Source organism: Pteropus alecto, unplaced genomic scaffold, assembly GCF_000325575.1.
Source record: "Pteropus alecto unplaced genomic scaffold, ASM32557v1 scaffold189, whole genome shotgun sequence".
NCBI lineage: Eukaryota > Metazoa > Chordata > Mammalia > Chiroptera > Pteropodidae > Pteropus > Pteropus alecto.
In genome coordinates, this window is record NW_006442117.1 from 2661942 (window position 1) to 2687909 (window position 25968).

The 25968-nt window shown below is 37.6% G+C and overlaps 1 protein-coding gene and 2 pseudogenes across 1 annotated transcript in view; all 3 read right to left on the minus strand.

The window, feature by feature from the left end:
* The window catches only part of ARID4B (AT-rich interaction domain 4B), a 118338-nt gene that overhangs the window by 85557 nt on the left and 6813 nt on the right, over window positions 1-25968 (minus strand).
* LOC112470044 lies at window positions 9793-9910 on the minus strand (annotated as a pseudogene).
* LOC112470077 lies at window positions 20785-20903 on the minus strand (annotated as a pseudogene).

Sequence of the window (25968 nt, forward strand, 5' to 3'; positions counted from 1 at the left end):
TTTGGGAAGCACCCCTAAGAAGTCATGATCTCCCACAGTTTAAACTTAGAGTCCTGAGTAACTTCTGATGGTTAGTTGATATGTTGTCAAGACATAAAAACAGAAAGAACAAAGTGCTTTCTAATGCCATCCCAAAATTAAAAAGTCGCAGGCTCTACAGATTGCAAGTGATGATTCGCCATGAGGCTGCTTCTCAGCACAGCAACGCTACGCAGCACGCCTCAGGGGAGCAGGCGCTAGTTATTAAGCACTAGCATCTCTAGGGACGCTGGGTGATATCTAATAGAAATCTTTTCTTCACACCATTTGAAAGAACAAGGAGAAATGCTAGGAATATTAGAGATATAGAAACGAAAATTAATATATTACTAATCATAGAATTTAGTAGCATATCTGAAGAGATTAAAATCATCAAAAACGCAGTCACTATGGAAAGCATGATGGAGCCTAGCGACAGTCTCTAGTGAGTTGCAGTCAACTCGTGTTCACCTGGTCTGCCCTTAACACTGTGTGACATTGTGTGAAAACTGTGTATGGCCCTAACTTTGCTTATTTATGTCCTCAACGGCTGAAGTTTTTAAGTGGTCTAGTACACCCAAGATCTTTAGATGTTATCCATCACTGCTGCCTCTAACTCAGAGAAGGAAACAGTCTGCTCTGGATTACTTCTGAAGGATACAATAAGCTAAAGGCAATCCATCTGGTAGACTCTGGGATAACAGTTTGCAAATCTCGTCAATGCAAAAAGTAAGTTTCACGGGTGAGTCAGATTTTGGAAGCACGTGTTAAGTAAACCAAGGTGCTGCGGACACTGAACAAAGACAGCAGATACCTAAGAACAGTCAGCCTGGAAGCCACAGAAGGGTTTCTGTAGTCTCTAGACCCTGCAGTTAAAGAATTTTCAGAGAATATATATCTGTATATAGCGCTTGTGCTTTCAACAGACCCAAAAAAGTTTAAGAATTCCTACCGCATTATGATTTTTCATAAAGGCTATTAAAACGGGGAAAGGGAAAAGAGAAAGAATGCCTGGAAGCAAGGTAATCAGATTTAGCCGGACATGGAAATATTTACGGCTTTAGATATTATTTAATATTATAACAAAATGATAAATTTGACACACATCTTTTAAAACAAAAAAACAATTCAGTAGGTAAACAGGAAAAGTACTATTAAGCACTGGTATCAATAAGCAAACAGAGGCGGGACTTAAAGTGATTTTAAGGACACAACTAATGAGAGCCAGAAAAAGCTGTAAACCCAGATTTTTTACTGAATGTTATTCCATCCTCCCTATCACGTAGTAACAACCTGTCATCATCCTTTCAAAATCTAACTGTAACTAATATAGATCTACCCATTCAAGAGCCCATGTTAAAAATATTAAAAGAAAAATTACTGTTACAAACTATCATACATACGCACACACTAAAATGTGACGACTTAAAATGATATACTAAAATGTTAAGAGTAGTGATCTCTGCAATGTTTGAATCATGGGTAATCTTTTCCCTAATTTTCTAGATTTTCCATATTTTCTCTCGAAGTTTTTAATAACAAACAGAAACTGTTTAAATCAAATAAGATATTTACTTTTATTATAAAATTAAAATTAAACATTAGTCTTTAATAGTTACTTAAAGGCAGTTATAAGATTTCTTGCCAATGCTGTACTTTTTTTTTTTTTTTTTTAGCTTAGATTCTCTATAAAGGAAACGAAATTAACCCTGCATTTTTAATAAATCTCCACTAATTCTGTAAGGTCCAACATCACCTGCTCTCCAAGTATACTATAAAATTATCTTAAGATGCAATATGATTAAATGATCAAATAGAGAAAATTACATTGATTTTACTAGCTCTCATGTGTTTATACTTATATGAGAAGTATATCTATTGAAAATATGTGACGATGGCCTGTTGTTTCAACTAAAAATTAAGTGACTTAATTGTAAATAATAACCATTTTCACCTTAGTTTTTCTTTTTTCTTTTTTTCTACTTTTTGACTTGGTTTTTACTTTGCAAAAAACTCACTATTCTCTGCATAACTGACCCTCTATTGTCATTTCTATGGCTATCAAAAAGAAGTAATTATACTTCTTCCACAGAGATTAAATAATACATTTGGTTAACCAGAGAACGCAACATACCATCCTACTACTGTTTTTACTCTAACTTACACCTCATATTTAAGTGAGCACTAAGGTTTATCAATAATACAGACACTATCATCAGGAAAGTTAAATTAAGTTTAAAACAATCTTTTAAACGACATGAAATACCAAGACATTTTATAATTTTTATGGCTTGATGTAAGAAAGAGGCAAAACTTGTAGCTACATCTAGAAGTGACTCTCTTTTCCCAAAGGTTACAGAGAACCTAAGTTTTACTGCATCCTTGAGTAATATAATGATTTAAATACTATCATAAAATGCAAACTTTCTATTAACTATGATCAGCTGTATATTGGCCAAATGGCTATTATAAGTTATAGATCCTAATTTCAGAAACAAACTTTGTGGCTAAAAATATTGAGTTTTATTTCAATACAGAAAAGACTAATCTTAAAAGCACTTAATTTTTTCAGATTTTAAAATGCTTATCTTAAAAGTATTGGCTGATGTTCGTGCTTACTATATATATATACATGTTTATATGCCAGGCATATATACATATATATGCACCAGGCCCTGTGCTAAGCATTCTACATTAACTCCTTTAAGTCTACCTGTGAGGTAGGTACTATTACTGTGCATATGGCGTGAAACCCTAAAGTACGTCTATGACCCAAATATTTCCATATTCTCAATGAGGACAGTGTAAAGAGGGTGCAAGTAAATACAGGAATAGATTGACCTTTCCTCGAATTCATACACTTAAATATAAATATCATCAGTCCCAATCGTATGAATATAGTAAACTACACTGATGGGGCATGTGGCACAAACTTTGATGTACCATTTCTGTGTTCTGGAATCTTGACTTACTGATTTCTAAAAAATGTGTAAGATATTATCTTTGCAAAATATTATTAGTCTTACAGCCAAGATGGAGTAATAAGCAAATAGATTCACTCACTATCCAGTCTGAAACAAAAAAAACAAACAAAATAAACAATAATGTTCAAGTCACTGGACATTAGGCAAAGAAGAACAAAGATTCCTAAGAGACAGAAAAACCATGAGAAGAGCCCTGTCACTGCCCAGGTTCGCTGTCTTGAGAGTCATCGGGCCATGGCACAGGATGAGAACTGGGGCGAAGGCCGTTAAGACTCACTACGCTGAAGAAACAAAAGAATCCGGGTACCGAGGTGGCTGGAATTCATAGAACAAACTACCCAACAGGAGAAAGCTGCACAGAAAGAGAACCCTGGAGACCTGTGGAGGGGCACAGGCATGTGGCGCAAACGACCGCAGGCCTTGGAAAGAACCACCAGAAAAAGGACTGGGGGGAACGGCGCCTGGCGCTTACAGAGGGCCAACCGCGTACTTGCGCCTGCCGGCCAGACCGCAAGGACTGACAGCCTATGGGACGCCGGGCAGCGCACTCAGGAAGGCTGTCTCAGTAGTGAAGAGTAATTAGCCCTTGTCTGAGAACTGCTCAGGCCTGCCTAACAAATTTTAAAAGCAAGACTGAAAAAAATCACTTGTTTCCAAATACCTACATCTGAAGGAAAAGCTCAGGAAGATTTAGAGGACGACAGAAATATCTAGCACCTACCATGGCAAAATTCACAATGTCTGGCATTGGATCAAAGATTACCAGGCATGCAAAGGGGTAGGAAAACACAACCCATAATGAGAACTGTCAGAGATGTCAGAATTAACCCCTTCGGACGACAAATACGTAAAAACCTGTGGATGTTAAAACTACAATGCTGGAGATGAAAATAAATTAGATGAGGAAAAGATTAGAAGACAGAGTGAAAGAAACTATCTGAAATATAACAGAAGCGGGGTGGAGGGGTGGAGAACCCTACCTGTAAAAAATGAAAAGAGCATCGGGGAGCTGTGGCAAACTTCCCATAGCCTAATAATATACATGCAATTGGAGTCCCTAAAGAAGAAAGAGGGAAGCAAAAAATTTTTTGAAGAAATAATAGCCAAATTGTTTCCAAAGTATATGAAAACTATAAAGCTAGAGAGCCGAGAATTTCAAATCCCAAGCACAAGTGAATAACACTATCAACCAACTTGACGTGATTAACATCTACAGCATTTCACCGAACAAGAACAGAATACGCATTCATCTCAACTGCACAGAGAACATTTACTAAGAATGCATTCTGGACCATAAATCAAGTCTGAATAAATGTGAAAGCATTTAAGCTAAACGAAGTATGACCACAGTGGAATTAATTTAGAAATCAATAACAAAATCTCTGAAAAGTCTACAAACATTTGAAAACTAAGTAACACATATCGAAATAACCCTCGGTCAGAGGAGAAAGCAAAAGAAAAATCAGAAAGTATTTTGAACGAATTGAAAACAAAAATGCAACGAAGGTGTCGGATGCTGCTAACGCAGTACTTACATGTAAGCTTACAGTACTTACTATCTATAACATCGAAAAAGAAGGTCTCATATCAATGACCTCACCTTCCGTCTTAAGAAACTAGGAAAAGGAGAGCAAATTAAACCTGAAGTAGAAGACAGGAAATAATAAAAATCGACATGAATATCAATGAAATTAAGAGAAAATCGATAAAAACAAAATCTGACTTGCTGAGATCAATAAAATTACTAACGTCTCCAAATAGATCATGAAAAAAAGGGAGGAGATGCAAGTTACTACTACCAGGAAGGAGGGACATGACACCACTACAGATTCTACAAACATATTAAAATAAGAAAATGTTATAAACAACTCCAATAATACCAATAAATTCAACGACTCAGACAAAATTTACCAATCCCTTGACAGACACAAACTATACACACTCAACAAGAAATTATAACTGAAATAGACCTCTATCTTTTTAAAAATTGAATCTGTAGTTCAAAACCTACCCACAAAGAAAACTTGAGGCCCAAATAGCATCACTGGTAAATTCTAGGAGACATTTAAAGAAGAAATCATTTCAACTCAACACGAACTCTTCCAGAAAATTGAAGAGGATTTCCTACACACTCTGCAAGGCCAACATTACCCTAATATACAACGACACCATGAGAAAAGAAAACCACAGGCCAACGTCTCGCATGAGCATATACGTAAAAATTCTAAACAAAATTTTAGCAAACAGAACCCAACAATACACTAAAAAGATAATATATCATGATCAAGTGGGTCTTATTCTACAAATGGAGGATGATTTAAAATCCAGAAGTCACTAAATGTAACTAAGCATGACCAATTTTTAAAAAGGAAAAACATGATCATCTCAAAGACACAAAATGTATTTGAGAAAATCCAAAACCCCTTCCTGATAAAAGCTCTCAGGAAACTAGGACAAAGGGCAATTTCCTCAAGATGAGAAAAGGCGACTATGAAAACCCTACAACTCACATCGTATTTACTGTTGAAAGCCTGAACGCCTTCTCCTGACACTGAAGAACAAGAGGAATGCCCATTTCACCGCTTCTACTTGGCATTATGCCAGAGATTCCAAGTAATGCAATCAAGAAAGAAAAATAAAAGGCATTTACATTGGAACGGAGTAAGTACAACTGCTTTTACTGGCAGGCGACATGATCAGCTACATAATCTAAAGGAAATCAACGTATACAATCGAAATAGAGAAACTGTATTCCTACATGCAAACAATCAGAAATTGAACATAGTGATGAGATACTGAAATTTAAAAACAATGCCATTTACACTAGAATAAAAAATTACTAAACACCCAGGATAAGTCTGGCATAAGACGAGAGTGCTCGTTCTGACAGTACCAACTGGTGCACCAAGATCCCCCTACACGGTGCTTATCAAACTGTGAGTTATAACCTACTAATGACTGACTGTAAAGATAATTTGGTAGGTCCTGACCGGCAATTCAAAAACACGGTAGAAAAGAACAGAAAATATCAGAATGAAATAAACATAGTAGAATTATCTTACGAAATTTGTGTTTCCAGTGTCTGTTGTATGTATATGTATTGGGTGGTTGTATAAAATTTATGTTCAAACAAAGTTTGAAATACGTTATTTTATATAACCCCTCAGAGCTATTTTTTTTTTCCTTAATGAAAAACCCACCAAAACACATGGCTGAGGGTTGAGGCCCAAGCAAAGAATGAGAGCACCAACTCCGAGCACTGGCCCTATGAAGAAGGAGCTGGAGGCGTGGGTGCCGGGAAGTACAACCAACAAAAGGTTCAGAGACTCGAAATGGGCGGGGCGGGCCGAGCGACTGGGCCTTTGGCCCCAGTGTCGTCTGTCCTTGGAGCATCCCTCTCCCTTTTCATTCTCCAAAGTTCTGCGTAAATAGAAAGACTTCTCTGAATTTCCCAATGTCTCTCTGTATTTTTCCAAACTTCTGTGTCCCAAGTCAGAGCACGGACTTTACCATTAACGTTTTACTCTACTTGCTTCATGACATATCTTTATACCATCCCGCTGAGAATCATTTATATTTAATGTAAGTGGCAGGAGACTTCCTGTAAGGAGACTGGAAGTCATCACTCCCAACCGCACAAGACAAAAACTCGACGAACTGAAAATCAGAAACTCTTCTCAGATCTATTAGAGAATTGAGGTCACAGGACAAAGCACTGCCCCCAAAACTGGAGAGATGAAGCAGCAAATACGGAGAATTACGACTGAGCAGGGAAGACCGGCAGGAGGACCCTCTGCCGGAGCTACTAAGGGGTAGGAAGGCCTGAACTCTAACTGATGAATTACTGGAGGCTCAGTTAATTCAGAGTTTAAAAGTCCAGGGAGGCTTAGTGTTAGGGGAACCCCCATACTTTCATGAGCCAGCTACCAGGTTCTCAAAGATCAGAGAAAAATCCCCTCCTGCTTCTAGCAGGGGAAGAGGAAAGACTTTCATCATTTTGAAATAAGCCCAGAGGCAGTCTGTTTTTCTTAACGAGGCCTTCCCCTCAAGAGGAACTGTTCTACCAGAGCCTCACTGACCTGGGAGAAGGGAAATACTCAGCTCCAGCCCTCTCAAGCCTTCCCGCTTCATCGAAGGAGGAGAAGAGCCGAGAAGCCCTTGGCTTGAGAAGGTCAGAGCCTTGGGACACCCGCTCACTAAAAGACTGAGACTCGATCACAGGATCACAGCACGCCGACCCACGCCCACACCTTTCCGTCACACCAACAGAACTGTTCGGCAACAGATTCCACGCGAAAGAGCTGCATGTATCAGTCTTGAGGAAAGCTTTAAGACAAAGACAAAGACCAGAGGAAATTTTAACCTCTGACATCTACAGCTACAGCAAACAATAAACGTAGTCTAACTCGATGTAAAAGCTTCCATTAAAGGCCTGCATACTCAATTCCTTTTACCCCATACATCACACCCAGTCTTTGATGAAAATAACTAGGCATATGAACACAGTTCGAAAAAAGAGGCCACGCATCAGAACCAGACGCAGATGTGGCAGCAATGTTGGAATTATCGAGGAGTTTAAAGTTAAATGGCAGACATCAGTCGACTCTCCTCTAAATACTTCAGCACACATATTGCCTTTTTAGGTTTTAAACTAAAAACCATATTCCTTGCCCAGAAATCTGAAACTGAAATATCCATTCTTTGTAATAACAATAATAAATTCTTGTATCATTGGAGAGAGAGAGAGAGAGAAAGAGAGAGAGTGTCAGTCGGGGGTGGGGGGTGGGGCGGGTTCCTCCTTCCTCTGCCCCCTTCCCCGTTTCTTCTGTTCCTACTATCACTAGGCGGGGAAAGAGGAAGAGAAAGAGGGGTAAAGGAGAAAAATGGCTGAGGGTCAGGTTGCATGAGAGATTAACCATTCACTAATTCACATATTTGACATAAAGCCTATGACATATGAGGGACTAGTCAGCAACTGGGGATGCACTCTAAGAGCTAGTCTCTGTTTTTCAAAGAAACTGGTGGAGGAGACAGTTAAACAAGTGAGCGATTACAACACGCAGAGAACTACTTTGACCAGGTTCTGTACAAGGGGAGCACAGAGGGATGTCCATCAGTCTTAAGGTGCTAGGGAAGGATATGTGAACGACAAACGGTAGTCTGGGAAAAGAATCAAGATATGTAAAGACCTAAAATGAGAAATACGGTCTGGAGAACTACAGTGCAAGGGGCAAGCTGGCCATGTAATAGGCTACAATTTTATTAATGACCATATCAAGAAGCATTTTGATAGCGAAGAGAGAAGCATGGCCTCACGGCAACAGGAAAATCATCACGAAATTTTATTCGGAGTGACATGATCTGATGTATGTCTTAGATCACTGTGGTTGCCATGTGGAAAATGGACTCCAAGAATGTAAGACAGAACCACAGGGACTGCTTAGGAATCTCTTGCCATAATCTAGAATGAGATATAAGATAGGGATGGAGAGAGAAAGACTAGCCAGAGACATCTTTATATTCAGAGGCTTACTGAATGAAGGGATGAAGAAGAATTTCATCTTTTTAGAATTTTACCTGTCTTCCTCTCACTGCTGACTCGCACTTCATAAAAACAGATCTGATCCTGGACCAGTACGTTAAGAAAACTCAACTGGAGAGATTCCGACTGCAGGAGAGGCTACAGGAGCAAGGGGGAAGACGAGAGAAAATTCCAGATGAGGCCACAGGGGAAGAACTCTGTTTACTATCTTGAATGGACTAGAAACTACTGGTATTTATGATGGTGAGAAAGGGTCTACTTATTGTCATTCTTGTTGTTTGCCCTAAAATGATGAACATGCATCACATCAAGCAAATTAATACCTAATTATCGGCAAATTAGTAAACTATATTTTTATTCTCTACCTAGTGACTCAACTGGCAGCTATTTTCATTAAGAACTGTTAAATGAGCCCGAAAAAATGACTTCGTCGTTCACATGTGAATTCTTGATCCCCCAAATTTAGTCTCCTTTTCATCATACAAGTTAACATATGAATTTATTTGCTCTGTAAAAATATAAAGCTATAGATATACACAAGTAAATACTGTCTGTCTTCATCTTGTCTCACACCCATTCTCGACATTACCGTCAGCGAGTGAGGCTCCCTTACAGTTTCCTTTCTCTGCGTTTACAGGGATCTGTGTACAAAACAACATGCTTTCGCTGCCAACATATGTTTAAAATTAGCTTTCAGTTACACTATCTATGAACATATTATCCTTGTACAAATAATAGAACATTAAACTAAGTCCTAAATTACCACACCGATCCCAACCCTTCCCATTGGTAATCACTCGTATCATTTTGGCATATGTCTTTCTCGATTTTTTTCCAGACTTTTCCATTTATATACATGTATACGTATCCATATATATATAATGTTTCTATGAATATATTTTTACATCATTGGTACTATATGTAATACATTGTCTTTTAATTTTTCCTTTTCGTTCAAAAAAAAAGTTTTGGAGATCTTTCCAATCAGTAAACGCTGACTATCAAATTATTTTGTAGGAATTTACCACGGTTTGTTTAGCCTGTCCTCTACTAATGACAGTAAGTGATTTCTAGTTTTTCATGATTACAAATAAAGCTACAATAAACATATCCATACAGACTTCCTTGTGTACCTGCACAAGCGTCGCTCTAGGGTAGATGTCGAAAGAAAACACAGAATATGCACATTTTTTTCGTTTTAAGATGTAATGCAAATTCTCTTAGAATTTTTTTTTCTTTTTTTTTTTACACCTACAGCACCTGGTCTTCCTAGGTGGTCTCCCATCCCGGTACTAACCAGGCCCGATCTGCTTAGCTTCCGAGATCAGGCGGGATCGGGTGTGTTCAGGGCGGCATGGCCATAGATTAATTTCTAAAATGGAATTCTGGTGCCTTGAAGACCAACACATAATGAAAAAACAGAAGATTCTTACTTACAGCAAAGTGTTCTATTTCCAATCGAAGCTTTTTCAGTACCAGAGCAGTTTAGCAGTCTGGCATCTTGAACACAAATCATATTAATTTCTTCACCAGTTATTATCAAAGCAATACTTTAATAGCCTTGGAAGGTACATGTATTCAATTTGGTGATAATTATCAAAATTAAAAACACATGTAACCTTAGACCCAGAAACATATGCCGAAATTTATCCACGATATACCTGTACGTATGTGAGATGACCTATGTTCAAAGGTATTCATCACAGATACAAGTCCTAGATCTGCCTAAACCTCCAATTTAATTCAAAGTGCTAATGAGTTATGACCTTGGAAAAATATTCAATATGTACCTCACTTTAAATAGCAAATGAACTCAAAGTTCGGAAGCTATAAAATATTAATAATTTTAACCATAAAAAAACTCTGCAAGGCAAAAACAACAAAATATACCTACATAAAGCAAGCAAATCCAAATAACAAACCCTAAAATAATTATTTGTAATCCATATCACTAAGAACTAATCTCCCATATATAAAAAACACCTGGCATTAACATTTTAAAGAGTAACCATTCCGCAGAAAAAAATGGACATATTAAAGGAAGAGGTAGTTGACATAGGCATTCGAGTGACTCTTAAACATATGAAAAGACGTTCAAACTCATTCATGAGAAATGCAAATAAAAATGACTCCAAGATACCATTTTTCACAATCAGACTGGCAAAAATTCAGAAGTCTGGTAACATACTGGCTGGTAAGGTTTGAAAAAAACGAGCAATCATGGTGCTGGGGAGAATGAACTCTGTATAACCTATATGGGGAAAAACTGGCAATAATTATCGAAATCAACAATACATATATCCTTCCAGCAATAATCCTACTTTGGGGGATTTACCCTACAGATACTCTTGCACCTGTATGAAATGATATATGTACAAAGTTACAGCTCAGAACAGCTACGAGAGCGGAAGGTCAACAAGCCAAACTCCCAAAAGTAAGGGAGGGTCAGAGAGACATCAGCACTGCAGAAACACAGGACCTGGGGTGCCTGGGGCAGAAGATGGGGCTAAGAACTGACTACAGATGGGCTGGAGGAAACTTTTCGGGGGCGTAAAAAAGTGGCCTAAAACTGGATTGTGGTGACAGAGGCATAACCCAATACATTTATCCAAAAATTGATTTTTACACTTACAATGACTTAATTTTATGGTGTAAAAATTATACCTTAATAAACTCATTAAAAGAACACAGCAATGATGGCATTCTCCAGATGTGCTATGTGACAAATCTGAAAAGTGCGGAACCGCATGTGTGATTTTAAAACTGAAAGTAAAGAAGAGAAGAATAAGAAGGCGAATTTAAGTCTGCTTTTCTGTGCACGAGTAACACCAGAATGATGTGCAAGACACAACAGTGTTATCTGCGTGGAAAGAGGGGAACGCAGAGATGGAGGAGGAGGTGGGGTGAAAGGTCTTTATGCTCCTTTATACCTTTTTTTAACTTTCCAGCTATGTAAATACTTTAACCATTCAAAATATTAAATTAAAGAAGATATCTGGACTTCGACGATATTGCTATATCCTCTAATATAAGGTGACTGCTTCTGCATCTCATTACATGGTATGTCTGATGTCACTTTGCAGCCATCCGGATCATCCGCTTTCATGAACGGTTTGCATATGCCTCCGGAAACCTTGCATCCTCAATATTCTGGGAGCAATGCCAGCTCCAAATATTTAATTCCAATGTTATTGGTTTATGTATCAATAAAGGCTCTTGGAAATTCCAAATTTTCCAGGTTATATCTATAGTGACATGTGGAAGAAGCACCAAAAACAAACAAACAAAAAACAAACAAAAAAAACACCTTTTTTTTTTAACACACATGACCCAGTTTGAGGGTGGGTAAGCAGAGTCATCCATAATATATAGAAAACTTGAAATTTTGACTTTTTAAATTTTTACTGGGCAAGATAAGTTTATACATCTATTTGTAGGTAACAGTAACAGAACAGGTACAAAGTAGACCCCAAAGTCTCTCCTGGGCAGAAAAACAGGAAATGAACCCACTGGAAATATACAGGGGAGAAAAGCGGAAGGAGAAACTGAACAGTCAGGAAGAAAGCTCTAAGGAAAGGTTGTGAACGCAAACGAATACCAAGCTCTTCTAAGACCCCAAACACACTCCCCTCTAGATAGACATATACCCCTCCCCAAAACCTATCAGGCGGCAAGTCTAGGATCGACAAGACCAGGGCGCTCTCAGTCTACTGACCGCTTGCCGAGTGCCAGGCATTCAGTTTTAGTGATGTTATTCTATTTAATCTCATAAAAACACTATGACACAGATAGTGTCATCCTTAGCCCATCTAAGGGTCGTAACTAAGAATCAGCATCACAATTAAATGTCAGAGTCAAGGTCAAAAATATATACGCTACCAGAGGATTTCCATCTTCCTCCCTTTGCCTTTTCTACATCCGTTTTACTGATCGCTAATACGAATTTTCAGAAGTGGAAAATTTTTATAATTAAGCAGTCCATCCTAATAAAAAAACAAATATCATAACTGCACAAAGTAGACACTAAACATTTTCTATACTCTCACCCTTTAGAGAATCATTATTAACAACTTGCTCCAGGTCCTTCCCGACCTTTTTGAGGAAGCATGGATGATTAATGTGCCCATCGCAATAAAGCAATAAAGAGAGGAAAAAAACACAAAAACATCCAGATACCAATCTATATCCCTTAACTGTATTGAACCAGTAAGAATTGATTTTTTTTTTAATGTGCCAATTCAGTAATCTGTCAGGTTGAACATCTTACTTATCTAGACAGTACGAATGTAAGCACAGGCAAACCATGTCCCAAATCGAGGGAAGTTACCTTCAAGTTTTACAATATTCTAAAAAGCGCAAATATCGAAAGAAGAAAAAGAGGAAGAATGAGAGGAAGACAGGACCAAATAAAATCGAGCGAACCAATACAGCTGTATAGCCAGTCTGTTACCTCGTACCTACTCAAGAGCTGATTTTAACACCTGTTTCCATGGTATCTGGGCATTACGCAAAACTATACATGTAACGGACTCCTAGCAAACAGTTTCTTCTTCCACCTCTACTAGAAAAGTGCCCTACCTTGGCAAATTTGAGTCAGATAATCTAGAGGTCTGACGCTAAATCATAACTTCAATGTATCGGCCTCAAAAATATCTTCGAATCATTATTAACTGATTGAGGCAGGATTACAGGGAGCATTTATTGCCTGCAGATAGCAAAGCACAACTTTTAAGTAATTATAGTTCTATCTGCCTTCTAATGACATGCGGTATGTTCAAAACCCAGTAAAACATTTAAAATTCTAAAAAGAAATAAACAAAAACTATCTACTGCCATCTAGCAACCATCGGGTGACTTGGAAAATGTACAGTGGGCTTTTAAATTTGAACCTTCAAAAACTCATGGAAGCATAAATTAAATTTCAAATACAAACACATGGCAAAATAAGACTTCATTTCTTTAGTGAGTGATAGAATATAGGGAGAATGATATGCCGACCAGTAGCACCTCTTTGAAAATGCTCGACATTCTGAAATCATGTAAATATTTTATATGAAAAAAATTTTTCAGGAAAGAACAGAGTAATCCCTAAAAACCAAAAACAAACTGAAGTAAATGACTTTTTTATCAAGTTGACAGGATAAGCGCATTGGAACAGTCATTTCGAGTCACTTTAAAGTAAGTATCCTATCGTATCCCTAGTGGAATATGAACAACAAAAAGAAACACAAAGGAATCTTAAATTGCATCAATTAGTCTTATAAGACCAATATTGTTATTTCAAAACTTATAAGTTATACTTAGTGTATGTTAATATCGTTAGGAACCGAGATTCTTAGCATCAAATTAAAAAGAAAAAATAACAATAATTTAAATCAAACCTCTAATTTTTCATAGGAATTAGAAATATCAATATAAGTCATGTATCTTTCCTTTCAAACAAAGAAACAAACAAAACCCGCCTCGTTTCCTGGGTCTAAAAAACCTAAAAACGCCTGGAAGCAGGGCTGAAGCCGGCAGCAGTGAAAACCCCCACAAACTGCCATTTCCCACTCGAGGAAACCGGGGCTCCCTGAACAAACACGATGCCAGGTTTGGGGCAGGAAATGTACAAGGTGAACCTGAGGTCTCTGTACCAGAAAATAGGGATGTTATCAAAAACTAAAGGGACCGCGTACAAAAGAACACAGAAATCCATTTTAAAGGACTACAACTGGCCAAAGATGAGACATGTGAAATAACAAAAACAGCCTCCACTAGGCAGTAAAACACACAGAACGCATTAAAATCCAGAACACTAAAAAGCAAACTCAAACAAAAATGATTTACTGGTCATTTCAGGAGGTTCCTAGGGCACAAACTCATTACTCTCAAAACTGCAGCATGAGAGGGAAAACATTTATCTTTCATTTCTGTATCGCAGAGTCACTAAATATATAGAATTTCGACTAATAAATGTGATATTGTAATTAGAAAACCAATTTGCAGTCCTTCTATAATGGATCAGTCAACAATCATTAGCGGCTGTAAAACCACTGAGTGAATGTTGACAGGAGCTTTACACAAGACAGATAAGGCTGACAGCACCTGAAACCACTGACCAACCTTGGCGATACTAAGTTAACCCGAAAGAACATACAGAACCTCCTATGAAGTTTGCTCACCAAAAAAGCCTCTAGAACTAATTACCAGTTTAAAGGAAATACAGGGGTTCAACAAAACCACAAAGATACAATGGCCCAGAATGTGGGAAATTCTACAGGTTAAAATTATATGGTTCCTTCAGCAAATAAACAACCTAAAAAGGGAAGAGACTATAGAATAAGAAACTAGGCTTAAGAGATTTATTTTTTAACTGTAAATGTGAGGACTTCACTCGATCCTAATGTAAACAATTCAACTGTAAAAGACATTCTTGAAACAATCAGAAATTTGAACGTGTTCTAACTATAGAATGGCATTAAGGAATGATCCTTAATATTGTTAGCTGTGACAACGGCACTGTGGCTATGCTTAGGAAAAAGATATGGGTTAAAAAAATAGGTGAAATGATACCTGGGATTTGCTTTAAAATGCTGTATGGCAAGAGGCAGGGGGAGGAGAGCGAGCAGCAGAATGAAACGGGGAAAACAAGAACGGCAAAACGTGGACAACTGCTAAAGCCAGGGGATAAGCACATGAAAGTTTGCCGAACTTCATTTTTCTGTGTTTTAAATTTCCACGATAAAATCTTAAAGCTCTATCACTAGCATGTTTGTTACCCTGAAGTATACTTATTTCTAATCCTCTACTTTTATTACTTTCTGTCTCTAGAAGTTGATTATCACTGAATTTTCCAAAACATACAAAAAATTTAGTGTTTCAAATATTTACATTAATCTGATAACTAATTACCACATTACATTAAATGCACATAAAAATCACTACCAGCATTATAAACAGTGACTGTGCCTACCCACTCGACTGGTTAAGTATTTGTGTAGCAGATTGGTGCTTAGGTAACATAACTGCTCCGTTTCACTTCAACTTTAAGATCTTCATTGTACTTAATTAGGACCCTATATTTGTTTCAACATTTAATCACAGCTAATACTACAATCAGGACAATTTAAGTTACAACTTAAGGGGCGTGGAGATAGGGAACTAAACAACCCTGTTAAGGTTTGCCATAAAAGCCGGCTTCCGTCCACACACACGTGGGCCTTTTACTCATTCGAAACTGCAGTCTTGTAAGTTTCTCATTGTACTTTCTACAGCCACCTTAAAGTCTGAACCTAATCCAAGTCCATATACATAAAAAGCTCGTTAGTGTTTTTCTAGGGGATACACTACGTGTTTTTAAAAATTATCCAAAAGTTTAATATCCTAATGACGACAAATGCTGAGGGTTCAGCCTAGTCAAAAATGACTAATACATCAAGGAGTTATCTGCTCACAGAAGCGCTTCTCGCCTATCGCTATTTCACCTGGCCCTATGAGGGGAGCTGACCCTGGCCTTGGTTTATACGTAGAGCGGGTCTATGGATACAGGGAAAGGAACGCTGGACTGTGAATCAGGGGAGCCAGGTGAGAAGGCTGGGCTGCACCAGAATTTAAATGCATAATTCTTATCTATCAGTGGTAGCTGCCTAAAGCACCATATTGGAAAGGATTTTAAAACTTCATTTAGGACCTTCGGAAGAGTCTGGAGTCCCTGACAGTTTTTAAATGTATGATACAAAGAATCTGGGAGTGGAAGAGAATGTAACTGTACTGGGTATATTTTTACTGTCCCAGAAGAAATTTAAATATGTAGTCCTGTTCTGAAAGACCCAAACCAATGGCTGAAACGTGTCCCGCTCGCCCTCCAGGACACCACTCCAAGCTCCTCCGTAAAAGAAACCCAGAAAACCAACTAAGGGGAAAAAACACATCCCTCTGTCCAGCAACTAACAAGGCCGTGGTGGAGTGGCTGTAAGACGCTCCACAGTGGACACAGTAAAACATGGCGGATGCGGCCACTACAGAAACAGTATGGAGGGGCCTCAAAAAATTAATAATAGAACTACCATACGATCTAGTAATTTAATTTTATTTGAAGATAAAAGCTAATGTCCAATTTGGTTATTAGAAAACTTTTACACGTTAAGAACAACCTGGGTATGTGAATCTATTTTTTCAACTGTAAATTTTATGAGTATCTCCAATGAAAATTTAGTGTCCAAATTAAAATATGCTGTAGTTGTAAAATGCACACCAGATTTCAAAGACATAGTGTGAAAAAAATGTGAAATATCTCACTAATAATTTTATATTGATTACATGTTAAAATGACAATGTTTTGAATATTCCGGCTTAAACAGATTATTAAAATGAATTTACCTGTTTTAATGCCACTACTAGAAAACTTAACATGACACATCGCTTGTATTATATTGCTAATGGCCATGCTGCTCGAAACAATACACCCTAGCAGCATCTGATCCCTTCTATTACTAATGACAATCAACAGCTAGCTGTTGTTCACCAATATTAGACACAATGCTAAATGCTTTACATGGATGATCTCATTCAATCCATCCAAAGTAGGAGGTAGGTTTTATCATTATTCTCATTTCAGGAATTTTAAATTAAGCAAGAGAGGCTTAAATCATTCGCCCAAGGTCACGAGTAATAAACAGTGCCAGGATTAGAATTCAATCTGATGAGAAAGTTTGTACTCTGTTGGTAGGACTGTAAACTGGTACAGCCACCATGGAAGACAGTATAGAGGTTTTTCAAAAAATTAATAGAACTATCATATGATCCAGCAATTCCTTTTCTGGGTATTTAACTCAAGGATATGAAAAAAACTAATTCCAAAAGATCTATGGAGCCCTATGTTCACTGCAGCATTACTCACAACAGCCAAGACATGGAAACTACTTAAGTGTCCATCAATAGAAGAATGGATAAGGAAGATGCGGTACATATATACACGACTGAATAGTAATCAGCCATAAGAAAAGATAAAATCTTGCCATTTGTGACAACATGGATAGATCGTGAAAGTACTGTGCTAAGTGAAATAAGTCAGATGGAAAAGGACAAAAACTACGGTTCACTCATATGTGGAACAGAAAACAAAAAGGCAGCAAACTAACCAAACCAGACCAAAGCAAACTCAGATACGGACCAGAGGGGTGATCACCAAGGAGGAGGGGAGAGGAGGGGGAAGGAAAAACGGATAAAGGGCGTCAAATACATGGTAACGGAGGAGAACCAGACTTTTGGTGGTGAGCACGTAACACACAATACAGATACAAATTATAATTTATGTTATCAGCCACTGCCGCCTCAATGAAAAACTAAGTTTTTAGAAAGTTTGTACTCTTAACCTCTGAAGCGCTACCATCTGCCACCCTAACTTTACATTCCTGAATTTTATACTATTAGAAGACATTGCCCCTCAAACAGAGATATCTTCCGGTGGAAATTTTCCATTCGATTCCCTTTTTTATTAAAAGCGATGGAGAAAAAAATGAACCAGGAAAGCTAAAAAGACGTGAGGCTCCAAAACTGTATGAATCTGGCTTTCCGTAATTAGGCACACAGGCACCAAGCACTCTACTCTACCACAATGCAACGCGCACTGGCTGCATTAAGTACGTTTCCTAAACTCCTAGCAGCTGGTGATATGAGGACAATAGTAGAAGTACCCCCCCTACAATATATTAGTTATTATTTTGGGCACTTGTAAACCAAACACAGTGATGAGTATTTTGCATATGTCATCTTATTTATAATTCATAACAACAAAGTAATTATTATCATCATCATATTTCACATGCTGAAAAGGCTCAAAGAAATAAACTGCCTAAGGTCCTGAAGCTAGTTAAGAGCCAGAGCAGGACTTGAACCTAAAAATCCTACTCCATTATATTCCTTCTGTATCATTAGGGTGATGAGGTGAGTGAGGACAGCGCACCCTGACTCATCCTCTTTTGTTTCTAATTCACCTCTGATGAAGTCTGACAATAAAGAATGGCTCTTGAATTTATCACCTCCATGAAAAAGACGTACTGATATTTAATTTTTAAAAAGTTAGATACCAATTTGTATACAGTACCAAATGTACCATCAAACTGAAATCATTTGTATATCTACATTCTAAGAAACACTGTACGATACTTGATATATATAAAACAAACTTGCATAGCATAAATTTACAACTCAGGGTACACAGGACTTGTGAAACTGATTTTATACGGATGCATTTGGGAATATAAGTAGTTGTCTATGATTTACTGCCTGTCATTTGTGGTTTACAGCCGCACTGTCAGAAATACGTAATAAGTATAGCGATGGCACAAAGGACAGAAGGGTCTGAATCGGGAAAGATATCCTAGTTAGAGAACCCTGTCATGCCACCAGAATGAAATCACTGGTCACAACTTCATCTTTAGAGATATTCTAGCTTAAACATGATAACTGCAATCTCAAAAGAAACCATTTTTTACAGAAATTAGCAGACCTCTCTTTCCATCTCTGATATGTTAAGATGACTTAGTGAATACGAATTGTGCTAAATTTATTCTAGAGCTGCATACCCCCAAATTTTAACCTGGCAATACAAACAATAAAAAAGACATCTGTCTGCCCCTAAGATTCCGCTTGGCAGGGGTTTTTAAACAGCCATTTCCACTGCCTGCTCCTCCTCTCTGAATCTTGTGTCACAGCAAGACAGTTTTGAGAGTTGGAAGACTTTGAGTTAACTAAGTAAAAAGGTGGCTCAAAAGAAAATTAAGAAATGACAATATTAAAAACAGCAATTCTCCAGGTTTACTCTCAAAAAATATCACCTAGGCATATATGAAGAATATCACCTAGGCATATATGAAGAAATCATAAACAACTGCAATTTAAAACTGCAATTACTCAAATTGAATATATAATTCTCAGGCTCCATATGATTCCTGAAGTTAAATCTTTTTACAACAGTCACTTATTACTTGAAAACTCCTCCCACCCTTCCTCTAGCAGCACAGAAAGATGACAGGGTTCTTTTCGACTGGGAGGAAAAAAGGTAACATACAGATAAAAAGAATTATATTAGGGGAAAGAAAATGAAATAATAGAATCGAATCCAGATAAGTAAATAGAGAACAAGCAAACTTACACCTTCAGGGATGCCACCCAGGTTGTGAATACTTTTTTGCTCTATGTAACCTTTTATGTTGTCATCTGACACAATAGTTGGGGTCTAAATCCACAGGGCCAAAGGCTCTTTGAAAGTCTTTTCTGGTTTTCTGAGCCACGATATTTCAAAATTACCCGTGGCAATATAATGTGAGGATTCTCTTTTCTCTCGCTTTAAAATAGTAACTCTTCAAATCCTTATGCTGTTTTCCTCTCATTCGCAATATTAATTTTCAACACGTAAAGGTTCTCCCAGAAGAAGTGAGTCCACTGTTAATTTAAATACATTTTCATAATATTTTTTTCTATTTTTTAAAAGAATAGGGTAAATTTATATAAAACATTTAATACCATGGTGCAGGTAAATTCTAGCTTTACAACTGATTTCTTTCAATAAAGAAAGTAGGTAAAAGGTTTCAAAACACATCGACTATTCCATAAAGTCATCAACAGGTCTCTAAACAGCAACGACATTATTACCCGCCTAACTAGCAGAGAGGCGCAGTCACTTTCTGACCGCGACAGATCCTGCCATCAATTTAATGTGTGCCTGTGGGCAAATCTCTCAACATCTTCACATCTGCTTCTTCAACCATTAAAAAGGAAAAATGCTGCTGACCCGCCTCAAAGGGATGTTTTAATAAATAACTAATGATCATGAAACTTTAAAAACATAATGTGCCATTTTAAAACAGTATAACTGTATTGTTAAAAAAGTTCTTTAGAAACCACATATTCTGACCCTAGCATTGCCTAAAGTGGTCTGTCCCCAAATCAATATTTCTAGTAAATGCTGCTAAGGATCCCAAGAACAGCATTATCCACTTCAGCACGGGGGCTCCCCGTCACTGACCCTCAGGGGACTCCTTCTCACTGACCCTCACGGGGGCTCCCCCTCACTGACCCTCACGTGGATGTCCCCTCACTGATCCTCACAAGGGCTCCTCCTCAATGACCCTCACAGGAGCTCCCCCTCACTGACCTTCCAAACCTTTTTTTTTTTTTAGGTGAGGCAACCATTGGTTGACCTCACAGATTGCAAGGACCTTGTCATCTTACAATCCCTTACTTTATTTTATTTTTTATGCACAGTATCTGGTCTTCCTAGGTGGTCTCCCATCCAAGTACTAACCAGGCCCGACCCTACTTAGCTTCCGAGATCAGACCGGATCGGGCTTGTTCAGGGTGGCATGGCCTTAGACCCTCCACCTTCTAATAGCAACCTCATGCAATGACACTTCATTAATCGTAGCTGTCATAACAACCAATAGGGCTGTGAGAGGCTATAGTAAATGTTACAGATGATTGGGGCTATTCACCACCTAGTAGTACTAGATAGTCAAATAAATTAACTATTCCTGGTGAATACCTCCTGAATGCTAAACACTGCTGTAATTGAGGCCTCTACATATCTGCCAAAATTTAAAGCTAAAGAAACATAGTGACTCCTTACGTACATCAGTTGGTGGTAGAGAAATTAGCATATTGAATACAAATAAAATCTTGCTAAAGCCATCAAAAAAGAATGCCATAGTACTGACATAGAAGAATGTAAAGTTACAGAACAGTATGTATAGATGAATCTATTTTTACAAAATCAAACATGAAATACTCACACACAAGTTTACATGTGCAAAGAAGAAAGGTGTGCGAGACTGTACCCCAAACTGTTAACCGAAGGTGCCCATAGGAAGTGAGGCTGGTGGGTAAGGTTTTACTATTCATTGTATACATTTCTGTAATTTTTAATATTTACAATAAACCTATACTGCTTTTCAAATAAAAAGAAAACTTCCTTACTTTTGCTAGTAATACAGCTAGTTTAGAAAACTTTCTCCAAGTTGGGGCAAAGCAACTTTAAGTGACTTAAGTGTCAGGCCCTCTGACAATGAACAACTTTTTTTAAAATCACTGAACTACTTTAAGCGAGGAGATATGAATAAAAAATAGAAATGGGTCCGTGGTGAGATATCTTTACCAAAATAAAACTGAAGATATGAAAAATCTAAATTTAAAAAAATCTCCCAAATAGACATAAGCCAAGCTGCCTCATTAAAACTCTGACGAGCAATAGTAGCTCCTTTGTCTTCAAACCTGCTCAGCTTTCCTTTTACTCCTCTCTGGAGTAAAGACTCTCAGGTTTGGCAGGGCCCCAGCACTCACTCACTCCACCCACGTTGGCTCACCCTGCTAGACCAGCCTCAGGTGACTAACTGCCACATCAGAACAGTGATGCGATCAAAAGAAGAAGAAAAAATTGCCTTACATAAATAAGCAAGGCTAGAGGTGGATGCTTACGCAGAGAATAAATATCTACAGTGGTTCATCTAATCCGTCAACAACCCTCTAGGGTTGGAAGTAAAATGTATTTTCCCTTGAAAGAAACCCATCTGAGCAGACACGTACTGTATTTACTAGAAGCTTCTGCTCGGATAAAGGTCTGAAATGGGAGCAATGCGTTCTGAGAATGAAGAAATCTAGTTTTCAACTTCCATTAAACATTCTTTTGAGAATTTCATAAAGACAAAAATAAAGACAGGTTTTAATCTTAATCAGAAAATTGCAACTTTTCTCCTAAACTTCCAAATCAAGTTAAAAAAAAGACTAGTCACTGTATCACCCTGAGAGCCTGTTTAAATCGACATTTGTCCATTCTCGTCATAGATCTACTAATAGCTACAATTTATTGAGAACTTACTATGTAGTAGATCCTGTTATTAGTCACCCCCTACAACCCCGTGAGATAAGTACTAAAGCCAGACCTATTTTAGACAAGAACACCAGCATTCTTAGAAAACTGCCCACAACTTGAAAGAGTCCCAATTCAATCCAAAGCAGTCTTAAAGAATCCTCATTCTGTTTATAATAGGAGAGACAAGCTTTTACCAGAACAATACGTCCGCCATGTATTGCCTGCACAGAACTACGCCAAGCGCAATAAAAAGCATTTTCAATGTTATTTCATTTAGTACTTACACAATCTTGTAACTATTAACACCATTTGGCAAAAAAAAAAAAAAATTTAATGTCTATTTTCAAAAATGAATGACTTTACCCAAACTTCAACAACAAAGAACGGAGAGAAACAGTATTGGGAACAAGATCTCTCTTTCTAAACCATATGCTCTTAATCACTAAGCTACACTGTGTCAAAGGTTTGACAGTTTATCATCTTTATTTATGCTATTAAATTATAAAAAAATAAGTGTGATTTTCAAGGAAACTTATTAGTTATCAGTAACTATGCTCTCATAAGCAACTATCCTGCAAGATTATCAAATTAGGAGATAGCAGTCTGTTACTTATCAAAATCTTGACACAGATCTTCAAATATCCTATAGTTAAGTCCCATTGACAAATCTATAAGCAAGACGAAAATGGCTTAAATAAAAAGTCTATGTAAAGTATCCATCTTATTGTCCAAGATATACTGTAATCTGACATATCTTAATAGTATGAAACTATGTGCAGAATTATTATTCTTCTGACTATAGCTAAATTTATAATTTATAAAAATGATACATCCAGTATTTTCTGTAAAATTTTCTTTCTTACAAATCGTAATAATGGCCCAGAGAATCAGCCTCTCTATCACCTGACTGCCAACGCCAATGTTAAGCTGGAAAAACACTCACACCAGGCAGAGTAATATAGAAGTTTATACATACTCCTAACTGTATCCTAAAGCTAAGTGCATCTGGTTATTCAATTAGATATTATCCTTGTTACAGACGACCCTATTAGACAAATAACTGAATGTGGAAAAGGAAAGAGCAAACATACATTAACTTTTTAAATAAATAGTTTCATAAATACCCAGTGTGCTAAAAACTGTACTTCCAGATTTTCAGAGCAACTTTTTAAACTTATTTCATAAAATGTTTCCATAAATCAAAGGATCTTTATAATTGTAACTGAAAACATTCGGATTCTTCTTAGAAATTCAAATAGGCAAACATTTCAAGCTATGTAGAAATTTCACGTAAATGCTAATATTTCAGAAACAATCAACTCGACTCTTTTCTAATTGTATAGTGATTTAAACAAAGAAAATTAAAAAATAAAATGAGTAGTGACCAGATGATTACCTGTTCCTTAATGGTAAAAGTAGAAAGGTATACAAACAACTATTTTTATTAAGATGACTGGCAGCAGATCAGTTAGCAGATGATATTACAGAGCAGTGTTTCTTACTATTTGTGTTGTGGGTTCCATTGAGAAGCTGAGAAGAGCTATGGCTCCTCTCTCCAAGAAAGTGTATGGCCATGTGAAATTCTGCACATAACTCTGGGATGGGAAGAGATTTATAGCAATCTTGATACCCGTACTTGGACCTTCTGTGTAGACTATGAGCAAGTATTAATTAAGGAATACTGGGAACTGTACTCAGAGTAAGACTAGTGTTGTTTTAAAACTTTCCCTCCTTTGCCTCTTTTATCTTGTCCTTTGCTTCTATTTACCAGCCTAAAAGAAGACCATCGGTATAGTAAGATGAACACGAAGCTTGGTTTCTCTCTCTCTGTAGGCTGACCTTAGTAGAGCTGCCCTCTATTTCCCAGTAAACTGTTTATATACTTTTATAAACTCATTTTTCCTCCCCAAACCTGAATGGTGTCTCTAATCACAGCATGAAAATTATCAGATTTCTAGAAACACATTATCTTCCACAGAAAACTTTAATGTCAGGATTTCCTGCGCTTCTGAAAGAGCAGAACTGTAATAATTTTTATAACACAAGTTCTCTTTTAAAATTAAGTTAAATATGCTGATTAGCAGTTTAAGCGGTAACAAATATACCGTCTTATTTTAACGAAAAGTAATTAAATGAAAATACATCATCTTGGGAACAAAAGGTAGTTAAAGTTTATGTTCTGTTCAATGCCCATTCGGTTTAAAGGAGGCCCGGTAAAAAAGAACGCTGACACAATTTCCTCACTATTTTCCTTTGTCTTTATATTCGAATGGTTACAAGCTCAAAGTGTTGTGCACTTAGATAATCCACACGAATTTTTAATAATTCTATTGCAGTTTAAGCCTTATCAAAATTCACACCTGCAATCTGCAACATTTAAATATCAAAAGGATTAATGGGACTGGTTTCCTCTGCTTCCTGTGGGTGTCACCTCACAGACAACACGAGAGCATGCTTCTCCCGGGTGCAGAAACATCTGTCCTGTGTCGCTAAAAGGCAGGCAGCGAGAGTCCTGTTTTGAAACAGTTTGTCAAGAATAAAAGTTTGCAGCTCTTTTAAAATGAGTCTGTTACTAAAAAATTAACACAGCATGTCTATTTCATTTACAGCCACATTTCGCAAAGCGCTTTTGACAAATATAAAATATAAATGCTTATTTCCAAAACTTATGCAGCCCTAACTTCATCCTAATCCCAGTTTTCCAGTTATTCAGCCAGAAAATCTTGGTGTCCTTGACTTTCTCCTTCCTCTACCTTCTTTCAAAAACAGTAATGCGTTGGCTCTGCCTTCAAAGAAGACATCTAGAATCTGACCCCTCCTCATCTCCTTCACTGTCTCTGACTTGCATACAGCCTGTTTTCAACACAGCAGTGAGTGATCTTTTAAAAATATAATGACATTTGCCGCTCTGTAATGAGCCTGCATCGCTCCTCTATTCAAAGTACCCGGTTGCTCCCTATTTCTATTATTGTTAAAGCCAAAATCCTTACAAAAGCCTCAAGGTCCTAGGTGACCTGATCTGATCCGCTCCGCCCCCAACCTGCACCCCGTTACTTGTCTGACCCCCCCTTCTCTTCCTTCCTTACTGCGCTCCAGCCACCCTGGCCTCCTGTGCAGTTTACTGAACATGTCAAGCTGTCTTTGCGACCACATGACTAACTCCCCCACACCGTTCCATCAAGTTTTCTCAACAAAGTCTAGCCGACAACTTTAATACCACGACCTGCCTCACCCCCTGTATCACCCCGAAAGCCTATTTAAATCAACTTGCCCGGGTCCCCTCTTATTTCCATATTACTGACAGCCTAACAAACTAGATTTGTTTATTCGTTCGTCTGTTCATCTCACAAACACACCTTAACATATAAGATCCACGGGGCCAGGACTTTCTACCTATTTTGTTCACTGATATATCCTATCTAAGTGATTAGTACGGAGACCAGCATGTAAATGTCCAACAAACATTGAATGAAACTTTTAAATGTCCATTTTCTTGGTGGCCACTTACCACAATGACACAGAACATCTGAAGCTAAACACTCAGCACTCAACAAGGTTACTACAGGTAATATTAC